Source organism: Ptychodera flava, chromosome 15 (assembly GCF_041260155.1).
Source record: "Ptychodera flava strain L36383 chromosome 15, AS_Pfla_20210202, whole genome shotgun sequence".
NCBI lineage: Eukaryota > Metazoa > Hemichordata > Enteropneusta > Ptychoderidae > Ptychodera > Ptychodera flava.
In genome coordinates this window covers 36646194-36658379 of record NC_091942.1, presented here as the reverse complement: position 1 = coordinate 36658379, position 12186 = coordinate 36646194, and the positions used below count along the sequence as shown (strand labels likewise).

The 12186-nt window shown below is 37.0% G+C and overlaps 1 protein-coding gene across 1 annotated transcript in view; it reads right to left on the bottom strand.

The window, feature by feature from the left end:
- LOC139152405 (allatostatin-A receptor-like) overlaps window positions 1-11345 on the bottom strand; it is a 49219-nt gene extending 37874 nt beyond the window's left edge. The window contains exons 1-2 of the mRNA XM_070725528.1: window positions 11107-11345; window positions 10780-10887 (exon numbers count right to left, since the gene is read on the bottom strand). The gene's annotated coding sequence lies outside the window, so the exon portion shown is untranslated. The remainder of the gene's footprint in view (window positions 1-10779; window positions 10888-11106) is intronic.
- Between the last annotated feature and the right edge of the window lie 841 nt (window positions 11346-12186).

The following is a 12186-nucleotide window of genomic DNA, read 5'->3' as shown; positions in this document are numbered from 1 at the left end:
AACATATGGACAATATAGAGTTAATATCACAGAATGCGAGTTAAAACACCGACGCAGAAAATATCTCATGAAACTTTATATGTCAAATAGGTATACCGGACATCTATCCAGCATCATTAAACAAAAACATTAAAATACCAATGGCTGTTATTTGCCGGCCTTTTTGCTTCTCTATCAAAGCTCTGCCTCAAGATGGCACCCGCTTAAGTGTATTCAAGGTTGAATACATGGGGAGATCGAATCGCCTGAAGGAACCATGATTTCTCTTCTTTATTACCTGGGAGACTTTCTTCGGTTTTGTGATTCGTTTTGTGCCGATCCATACATGCTCAAAAAGCCTATATATTAATCTAGCAATGTGGATCTTTTTTCCGAAATTTTTTGATTTTATTTTAGTTTGCTATGTGAGAGAAAAGTCAACGACCAACATTGAACTTTTCTTGCGCTTGAAAAAGCTGGCCATTTGATCACGATTTTTCAAAGTGTAAGCTTAACTCGGTCAATATTCTGGGTTAATTACTCTCACTCAGACTGTATTTTTACACAAGAAAGTGACAATTGAATTCCTACTTGACAAGTCAAACCATGCAGCGTGGTTTAGCATTGATGTCAACGAAACTTAAGCAAGGCAAATGCAACACTCATTAATCTAGCAAAGAACACCTCGACGTCCATCTAATGAATTTGACCATCGGCTCGCTTTTAACTACTCCTTCCTTAAATATACCATTCAGCTTTTCCCTTCCGAAGAGAATATTGAAAGGACTGATTTTTCAACTGACTTGAGAGAGTATCGAATTTTTTGCTATTCATCGATTCTTTCCAGCTAGTTGAATCATCCTCCGTTCAACAGCGACTGGTCAGGATACATTCTGAAGAGAATATTACACCAATCCATAACGTCCTCGAGGTCACAATAGCAAATTCACAAGTCTGAGAATTACACAAACAATATACGATCGACAATCTTAGCATACAACCAGAATGAGAGAGAGTCAATTCTTTGAGAGATAGATATATGTTCACCTTCGGCTATGAAACGTAGAATCAAATTTGTAAGGCAAGCATTCGAACCGCCGGGAATAAATCACACAAATTACTCATCCTCAATTTTCTATAAGTACTGTGCCCAGGGACAAGCCAAAACCACTGTAAAGCAAGACTTCGCTTTGAACTCAACGTTGTTTGCGAAAAATTTACTTTCGTTTGATTCTTCTGGGAAAGTGTTTCCTATTTCTTAGGTATATTTCTTATTTTCTGAAGACTGAGTTCTGTGAAAGAAAACGATGTTACCAATCTCTGTATGGTATGACGTTTCGGTAGACTTTGAACAATCGATGTCGCAATACGAATCCTACGGCGTCAAGGTTAGCAATGGCGTGACTATCACAATGGAGCTAAACCTTGATAGAGTTTCGAAGGCGCTTTTACACTGACATTTTTGTCCTCGACAATTATGCTAGTCCTTGTTTTAATGTTTGTATTCTTGCATTCAAAAGAATGCTACACAATTGACATCTAGTCTGCTATGTTTGGTACAAATGGCAAAAGTTTACATTTCTGTGGTTGGCTAAGTTTAAAAATCTAATCGCCTCGTTCCTAATTACCGAGCACCTGGGTCGAGCGGCAATTGTGAAAATTGTACCGATCAGAATTGAAAAAACTTCGGTCTTGACTAAAAGATTTACTCCTGTGTATGCGGGTCTCCGCACACTCCAACCCAAACTCTTGGAGTTGACGGAGACCCATACACGACTGAATCTTTCAGTCTATAACTTCGGTCTTGGCAGCGTTAAGCCTTCCAATACATCTTTGTCCCCAAGGGTCAATGGTGACTTCTGAAAACAATATTTGGGATTGATAGAGGATTTATAACTCTTAGCCACGCTTCAAACACACTGTGGTATGTTAAACTTTACGTTGTGGTTTACACACTTAGAATTGAGATAAAATAGTTAGACTAATATCAAGCCTCCAAAACATGTGGTCTTAGAAACCTTACTTTGTGGTTTTGATCGAATCTCATTTTTGCTAAAGTGGTCAGACACGTAGAGTCGGGGACAATATAGGGATGAGACGAATTTCAGTGTGAGCCTTTAGAAATTATTCTGACATGCATGATGTTGTGAGCGAGCCAATCAGCTGACGTTTCTTTGGAAATCGCACTATTCCGTTCATCCATGTACCTCATATGCGCTAGAGTCGCTATATCGAAACTGCTTAGCTCTTTGAACCTCTGAAAACTTATTTGTAGTTGCCAGAGTTTGAACGGCTTGCAGTCTCATCACGATGAACAAATCTTCGCTTTGAAAAACACAAACATCGTGAAGCCTGTATTCATTTTGATAGTGCGGGGCGAAAGCGCATTAACGTTCAAACTATCCACTTTATGTGCATTCGTGGACGCTGTCATCGATTTGTCCGTAATCTTATTCACAGCAGGTGTCCAGAAAAGACATTCCTGTTTTTGTTTTGACGTGATAAAATCAATTGAAGCAAAGTCTAAAGGGTAAATCTACACCGAAGCCATGGTCGTATCGTGCTTTTACATCTTTTTCTAATCGAAGTGGGACCGAATCTCCCCTTATCTAGACTAAAGTTACAGAAAACATCGAAACTCTTACATTGTGCAAGATTAGAAAAAATGATGGCAAGTGATTTTATTATCGTCTTCTTCCAACGATATAAACACCGCAAACCTTCGATATGTTGGCGTCGGTTGACTTCCAGCAATTCTAATGATAATTGTAATGATTTCTAAATTAAAGGGACATAAGCTGTAACTTGTGGCAAGTTTTTCAGTATTCTGCTTCTGTATATCAACTACCATGTCTGACCTTAATCCGTTTGTCATGCTGAAATTTCGAGTATTCATTTTGTCAACACAGCTTGTATTGTGTAGTGATCATTGTTTATTGTTTACAAATGAATTCTAGTCCGGACTTGAATACAATTTTCAACAATAACAATGGAGACTATACTCATATAGGTTTTGCTGATATGCTAAATACTTGGCATTAAATTACAGTTTTAGGGATTCAATGCAGAAAATGTAGCGAAACCACAAAACTAAAGTTCTGAAAAAATAGCCAAAAGACAAAGCTTATGGAGCTTTATATACTGGACAATTTGTGTAACTATGTGTTTATAAGATTGTTTTATCGTACGACTGCACTGATTTTACACATATTAGTCTTTGTAAATCATAATATCTCGCATTATATTACCATGCCCTGTTCATCGCATTTTAATCGGTCGAGTGGGTGGAGGGACTGTGGTCGAGCTGAACCATGTGACTGACTACAATTACACAGTAATGATTTGTTTACACGACCGTAAATATGAATAATAATATTAACAACCCACAGTATCATAAACATCGTAACTTTACAGATAAAACGTTTAGTGTGATTTGTACAAATATCATAATCAATCACAAACTAAAATGGAGTACTTGTGGGCCAACTTTAGACACTTTTTCTAGATAATTCTCCGAATTTGCAAAATTTTACAGCTCATGTGACAATATGCGTCGCGTATTGCACTACTCACTCGTCACTGTTCAGTGAACATTTGTATAATACACGTTCTGGGGTCCGTTGTCTTTCACATGGGAAATTTTCGTACATTTTGACGGTTTTCTTGGGTTCGTTGATAATATAATGGAAATAACAGACTTCGCCCTGACCAGTAACATTTATTTATGGGCTCGGGCGAGAGGAAAGCCAAAATTTACGGGTGAGGCTTGCCGAGCCCGTTCATTTTGGCTTTCCTCTCGCCCTTGCCCATAAATAATCGTTAATGGTCAGGGCGTCACCCTTTATTTCTATAATATTTGGTCTTTGTTACGTTGACAAGTTTGTGATCTAATTCCTCAGTCCTCCTCGGTACCAGGATCATCATCAACATCTCAACATCATCATCATCATCATCATCATCATCAACAACAACAACAACAACAACAACAACAACAACAACAACAACAACAACAACAACAAGAAATGCGTTATGGGTTAGGTACGCTTATTAGTCGGTTAGTTCACCAATACAAGGAAGTAGGACCTAATCATATGAATTTTACTACGAATGTTGACAGCCATTCATGTATGATTTAGTAATTATTATGAAACTGCTTTTGACAGAAAAACAGTGTCACGAACCTACAAAATAAAGGTCACGGTCATGTGAGTGACTGAGCAATACGTGTACCTCTACTACAGTTCGCCCCTATGGTTGAAGCAGATAAAGATCTAGGACAAATTGGCTATTTTGTATGGCCCGAAGAAACCCAACTTACGTGATTTGCTCGCCTACAGACCCGTTTGAGATAATGATAATTTGGAATTGTGGGATAATTGGATACTTGCACATCAAGACTTGTCTGGGATTATTCCCAGATAATTGGCGGATACGGAAACCCTTATCTCAAAAAGCATTCGCAGCATAAGCCTTTGTTAATACATGACATTTCGATCAGCAATAATAGACAGAAGAATAGTTCTCATCTCACTAGAAAGTTAAGAAAAAAACTTGGGTTACTGTTAAGCACAGTCCCTCCACACACGAGGGACTGTATCGTAAGTAAATGTAATGATAATGTACATATGGTATACAGTCAGTAACAACATGTTCCAAAAAACTGTAAACCTAGCCCTGAAATTTATGGTCACCGATTCAGTATAAGCTTATGCCTCTGACGTCATGTCCGACGATAATGGCGAACAGAAACAAGTAATTTGCTTACTATTCATTTGAAAATAATCGTTAATTGTAAATAGTTGTATGCTAATAAATGTCAAAGAACTCAATGCGTAAACCCAATAAGTACATTATCTTGAAGGTTTTTCCCGAAATAATAAATGAGTCAAATTATCAAGGACCCGAATCAACCGTTGGATGACCTATGTTTTCGGGCCAATATTTTACAAAATGTATGGGTCAGCTGACTGATGGCAATTGAAGGCAGGGATCTGACGTTACTAGGCAACAACAACATCACACAAAATATGTTCGACCTAAGGATTAAGCGGCAGTCATGATGCAATATCTATCACATTTTGCCATAGATAGAGAGCCTCAGAGTATGATTCTTTTCACAAACGAAATTTGCCTTCTTTCACCCATGGATATAATTTCGTGACAAAATAAATATTGACTTCAATCAATTTGACTCATGGTGATGTAGATCGACTTGCCTGATACTTACGTTAATAATAAGTTATCAGAGATTCCTACGATCATGTTGATATACCGAGAGTGTCACATTGGATGTAAATTTTGTGCCTAACATAGATGCATGTGTATGGTCATACTAACGTAGTGTGAATTGTGTAGGGTGATCTGTTGTTTGCCAGATTGTGTGCCAGCAGCTGATGGTAAAAGTTAAATTTCTGTTGATTCACAGGTTTACCTAGCGGACTATAACAAAAGAATTCCTAAACCAAATTATTACCGAAGTTAGCTCTTTAACCTCGACACCTCTACAATCTCATAAAAGAACTTGATGATTTTATCAGCTACTCGCATCCACAGATTATTGATTTTATCAGCTATTCATATCTACAGATCATTGAACCCGTATTGAGACTGGGCAGTTTCTTTTTGAAAAGATATATCCCTTCCGATATGTTACTTGTTGCTAGCTTTGAAAACAGGTTTACTCCAAATAATGGACTGTCTCCGTATTCAGAAAATTCTGATTCAAATCAGTTTCTTTGAGATTGTGAGTTTATTTTATGAGACTAACCCTTAATGTGTATATTGCATTGCACATGCCACACATGGAGTGACACCCTGCTCACGCTTTGCGAAAAATCGGAAAACACTTCTAGTTAAAGATATATTCCTCCTCGGGGACAGATATTCGGACTCTTATTAAGTTTTTACAATTCTTTTCTGATCTACCACTTGTAGTAGTTCTTGGAATAAGAACAATTTTCACCGTCTTAGTTTTCGAAAATCTAAAATTCTACTTTCCACGTAGAGTTAATACAGGGATGGCGGTCATTTTGAAGTGCAATTATTGGTAGGCCCCCTAAATGTTAGGTCATATGTTTCTCTAGTACCACACTTTGCACGGTGACTCCTGATTCCTATTCTTGACTTGATAAGAGATTGGTTGAAAGTTTCCTTCAGGAAAGTTTGAGTAAAAGTTTAAGTCCTTGGCTTGCAAGGCGTATACAGCCTGAAGTTAACATACCTATAGATGTACATACACTGATTTGATATTGGTTTACCGTATATATTTATCGCTTATCAACTGTCAGGTACGTTAATAAGAACTGTAACATATGAAGTCGGAACATGCAACAGTATTTTAATTGGTTGTTTTATACATACACATGTATGGAGAATCGCAATAATATCCAATTCCAGGGACATTTACATTACACTTATTAAATCCGTCATAACAAAAGCCAAATACAGATTAAACTCGATAACAATGAACCAGCATGACATTTTATCATCAGGTAAACGTTGTTTACAGTTTTATTAGATTCATTTGACTTGAAGGTAACACTGTTAATGTGTCTGTTCATGAGAAATTTACAAGTAATGAAAACATGGTAATTATTACTAACATCAATAAAGAACGTCACGTTCTCATTGGAGTTAGAATCACAATTATACTTCATATTTTAACTGCGGATTTGACGATTAGCAGGAGCAAATACTAAAATATAAAGAATATTTTGAAAAACCAACGCCGTTAATATATTGTTTGACGTAAACGTCAAGTTGGAATTTATCAAGCTGTTTCAATAACAAATCGATTTGAGGTCTCTATATCTAAAACGTCTCATTTCTTCTGTAATTTACAATGTTTCAATCGTTGTTGTGGGTTACTCGACCATGAATATGAAATACAGATAGAAACTCGGTACGTTATTCATTTCTGTCGACTTAAAAGTTCTGGTTTTTTAAAATATTTTTCACACTCATAATGCCTTCTCGTCTTAGTTTTAGTTTGAGTTTACATTAATTTACACACGACTGAATGTCTTTATCAAGGTCAAACACACTAGAGATACAGTTCATATCCTAATTTAAGAGCATTGGTAAGTTTGGAAAGCATGTGTACTTTGCACATGTGACAATTTGCTGATGTCAATTCTTGTCTATGTCTGTTCCTAAGTATAACCTCACTGATTAGACTTTTAGTCAACTAGTCGCGACGTATAAATAAATTGAAAGATTTAGCCTAAGGGAGTTTTAATATTTGAAATATTCAATAATGAACTGCTCTCAAAGCGTCGCTAAACTGATATTCGAAATGTCGTTTCATATCATAATCAAAAGACACGCTGAAAGGTTATTGGTTTTATTAAAATGAAAACATCTTTTTTGGATGTTCTTCAATCTATTGGATAGCATCGATCAGCACTCATGACGTATTTCAAACTTCCCCGGATTGTGAAGGTGCAGAAAGTTGTACCTTTTGTATTACGTCATACGGCCTTTTTATTACTTGTCTGGAGACAAATTACACTTGTGAGGTATTCGTATTCTGTTGATGAAGTAACCGTCTTTGCACCGATATGATACCAATATTTGCAGGGCCTAAGTCAATTTTCTTTTTTTGAGACTTCATGTGTCAAGAACCCTCGATTACCATACTTATCATATTTTCCTGCTTTATGACGCTGAGAAAAGGGGAACCGTTCACCGAACAGTGGAAAATCGATTTTCCCATAACTTATACTTGCCATACCACCATAGGGTATTTGACCACCTGCGATAGATATCCAGAGTACCGCCATGTCGTGTTTGGGGTACCTGTGTATCTGTCGCCCAGTATTATGTATCTTGTGAACAGAAGAGTGTGAAGTTTATGATATCAACTTTCACAGCAAAAATAACCGGAGAATTGATTGTAGGTTGTAAATTATTGTCATCAGAAACATTACCGGTACGATGATTGCTCAAGTAAACTGTCCTTCATTATTTTCTTCGTTGTCGTAAAGATATGAAAGGAAGCGTGAATCGATAAATAGAATATTCCCCATAGTCATTTGTCAATTATCTGTTGATTTATAAGTCACTATGGTATCCCAACACACCTATGACGACAGCGGTCATCTCTTGAAGACGTCAAGATGCGTCTAGTTTTGTGAATTGAAGTTTTCACACATGATTGGCAAGGGTTTCCTTGATTCTTAAGTTATTGCCTTGAGATGTATGGAAGTGCCTTCTAATACCCTTTCCAAGTCGAATGTGACTCTTCCTTTGAGGAAAACTGGGGAGGGGGAAATTCATTTCCGAGCCACGCTACGAAATCAATGTGGGCGCCAACGGAGATTTCCAAAACTATTTCATTGAAATGGTTGGTGTACATATATACTCCTTTGCAGGACACCTTTTCTGAATAAGTTACGTGTACTGTAGAAACATTACCATGTAGAGTTTTCATTAGTGTGCAAATAAGCCTTCAGCCAAATCAAACAGTAGGGTACAAAATAGAAAAGAAAGAACCTTTATTGATTTTTCTATACCTGCCATAAGATGGCGTCTACTTGGCGTGTTGATTATTTACACTTAACTCTGCATATTCTAACTTCATTGCTCAGAAATAAAGCATTTGGGTTACCTGACGTTTTGATTCATCTTTTATTTTCGGCTCTCAATCGCAAAACTATAAGAGTGGAAGAAGCATTTATACTTAAGAGTTTTCTTACAAAATAATCAAACAACGTGATACATTGTATTTAGGCAATAAATCGTGATCATTTCATTTACTGCCTCATTATATTGACTTTTTCACACAAATTGAACTGACCGCTCTAACCGTTTGCTTAATAAAGCCAATTATCCAGAACTTTTTTCTCTTCGTGATCTCCTGGCGCCTGCATTTTTCCTCACCATTCTCTTCATCATGTCTTACTTTCCCATACTCATTTTATTTGACGGAATAGCCGATACGTTTACGTCAAACGTTTGGATACCATTTACGTTGTTCTACCAACGTATTACAAAACTCACACAGTGCGCACTTCAACTCTACTGTACTGACGCAATCAACATCTTAAATGTACAAATTATGAAACCAGAATTATCGTATTTGATTGAACGTAAGGCGACGGTAAAATCAGCCGAATACTATTAGAGTAATTAAAAACATGCTTAGGAGCTGGTGTTCACATAATCTACGGAAAATATGGAAATTTCGACTCACAAACTCGAAAATACGAATGGTATCTTACTCCAATTCTTCCATTGAAACACAGTGAGTGAAACTACTATAGTAGTGCAGGGTTTTGGAACAGGGTCCAATATTTTTTCTTATTGCGAAGGTTTATTGCCTTTATTGTTTGTTCACTTTTACTTGAACTCGTCAAACTGCAATGAAACATGTTTGACCTTCAACCATCATTGCACGTCCTTCATCATCCTGTTTTTCAAAATAGAGCGAGAACTGTGGCACAGCTGCCGTGTTTCACCGAATCAGTTCAGAAATGAATAATTCCTTATTTCAAACCCAAAATTAATCATTTCTTACTTTAAACGGATGTAAATAATTTCTAGCTTTAAATCGAAATCAATAATTCTCAATTTAAACTACTAATGACAAAGACAGGGTCAGGATCGGCGGTATTTGCCATCTGAGGCAGTAAATTAATCTTCGATAAATAAAGAATACGTTTCCGATTTTTGTCATTTTTCTGTAAAAGAAGAAAACGTATGGTAACCGATTTTAAAGTAGCCATAATTAGTGTCCTTAGATTTGAACAGTATGGAGAACTTCGTGTCCGAGTATCTAATTATCGGATACAAAATCCTTTACTGATACTGAGCAGATCTGAAAATACCAAACACTTAATTGATTCAGCACTTGAATTGCAACATCTGGCGATTGCAAGAGATGGGCAACAAACATCAATTCTGACGGATAATTGTCGGTATGGTTTAATTACCAGGCTTAGTCGATCGATTAGAATAGGAAAATAAGTTTGCATGTTAGACAACTTACCAAGAAATTCACTCAAAACAAACTGGAAAACAAAAATTTTTAAGGGCAGTCGTAGCTAAACAATTTCCTAAATAAACAAAATTGTCATAATGAAAATGATTCAGAGACTTATCTTTCTGTCTTTGAGGTATTTTAATTCAATAAAATTTGAAGTCATTTTCAGCAACTTATGTTCAGAAAATCTGCCGTTCTTTGGCTGGTCGGGTTCGTTTTTCAAAAATAAAACAAAACAAAATTTTAAGACAAGCTGATAGCGTGGGATAATTGCTTTTATTGAAGAGTAAACACTCGATATCGCAGTTGACATTTCTCCAGTCAATTAGCTATTCACCGCTTTTACACGGTTTTACTTGTAACAGATAAACATACGCATTATGGCATGTGAAATGTATCAAATAATAGCTCAATGGACCCTTAGAAACAGAATGAAATTACATCTGACATCCAAAAGCTATCAGTTGTAGTATGTTTGTGAAATCATAAAATACTCTACATGAAGTATTATGATCATTTGCATTTATATACCAAGTACTTGAAACATGTTATGACAGAACCCGCGGGCTGTATTCACCTATTGAATCAGAAAAATTTTTCAATCTCGGCGTCTTTTCGTTCTAGATAAAATTCTAAGAACCAGCAAAAACCTCTATAAACACGATTAGTTGAATGTACAGAGTATAACTGTGCTTGAAACTACCACAATGCGTGACGTCACCACCAGTCGTTTGTTCTGTGGATCAGGCGGACATATCAATTCTTGTCAGTATAAAATCAATCTGAGTTGGAAGCCGATATCAACGATTTTGGCTTACCTGTACTTTCTTCTTCATGAAAATTAAAACAATGGACGGTCGTTCTGATGTATCTTCTGTAGACTACAGAGGTTGCATTCACGACAAATTATCCACAAGCGTGGTTTCCTATCGGTAGAGATACGGAATCAGTGAACAGTTGAGACACACTATAGGCCTTACAGATCATAAACTACATGCAAGTGAAGGACGTGGATAATTACCGTTGCGTGAGTCTAGTTTGGTTGCATTGTGTTGCCATGCTGAGAAAGTTGATAGGGTAGAGCGGTGAGACAGACAAGGTAATTTCATCAACGTTTGCATCACAAGAATTTGCGTTAACCTTACCCATTTATCGGCATACGAGGGTCGTGAGATGGTTCGCCTGCCTTGTCGCCAAAAGTACGCTAATCAAAAACGAGGGAAAGCGTACAGAATAGGCTGGTATTTATAACATTCCCCTACTGGTGAGCATTTTGTCACGGTTGCCTTGGAGACACGAAACAGTTGAAACGAATTTCTCCGAGTACTTTGGTTGCTATACAGATATCTCTACGCGTCCTGTGGGGACGGTGTACGCACATAGAAACCTTACCATTCTCTCTTCTTTTACACTTCATTCGCTGTATGGAACCGATACCCCCTTTGGTGATGGCGCTGTTCCCAGTTGTGTTGCGGGAGAATCCGTTCCGATAACGCCGGGATGTCGACTTCCAGCTGGAAATCACGACAAACATCATCACACTGGCATGTTGTGACATTTCAGAAACGCATATAATCATGTTTGGGCACACGTGTCTAGATAAATGCTGGGATTGAAACAAAAATAATTTTACTTAATTTTCATCTTGTATTTGAAGTTTTATTTGTTATATCAGAGTTAAACATTTATTAGACTCAACCTAACCTTTCAGAAGGCAAACTAATCTGGTATTTAAATTTTGCAGAAATGGTAGACATAAAGCACATTACTTATTAAGATATAAAGCCTCAGAACATGGCACCTCAACAAAAAATGTACCGTGCTCAGAGGACAAGTAGATTTATTTTCAAATAAGGAATGAACTAGTGAAGCATTGTGTGGTATCATGTTTAGTGGAAAGTCACCAAATTCTACTCTAAATCGCACGATGTAAAATAGCCTTTAAAGGTTCATGAGCTATAACTCTTATAATATTTTTCACAATTTTACTTTCTAACTGAAATCTGTACTGTAAGTTCGCCAACAAAAGTTTATTCAGATATCATGAACGGGCAGGAATTTCATTCGGCCTTTGATCGTTGTGAATAGTAAAACGGGTGCCTCATTCAATTATGGCCACTCACTTGCTAGTTTGTAAAGATGGACCCTGGAATAGCGGACACAAAGCATATAGGCATCAGAATACTGACCTTGGCAACAGTTCGTCATCCATCGGAACACAAGGC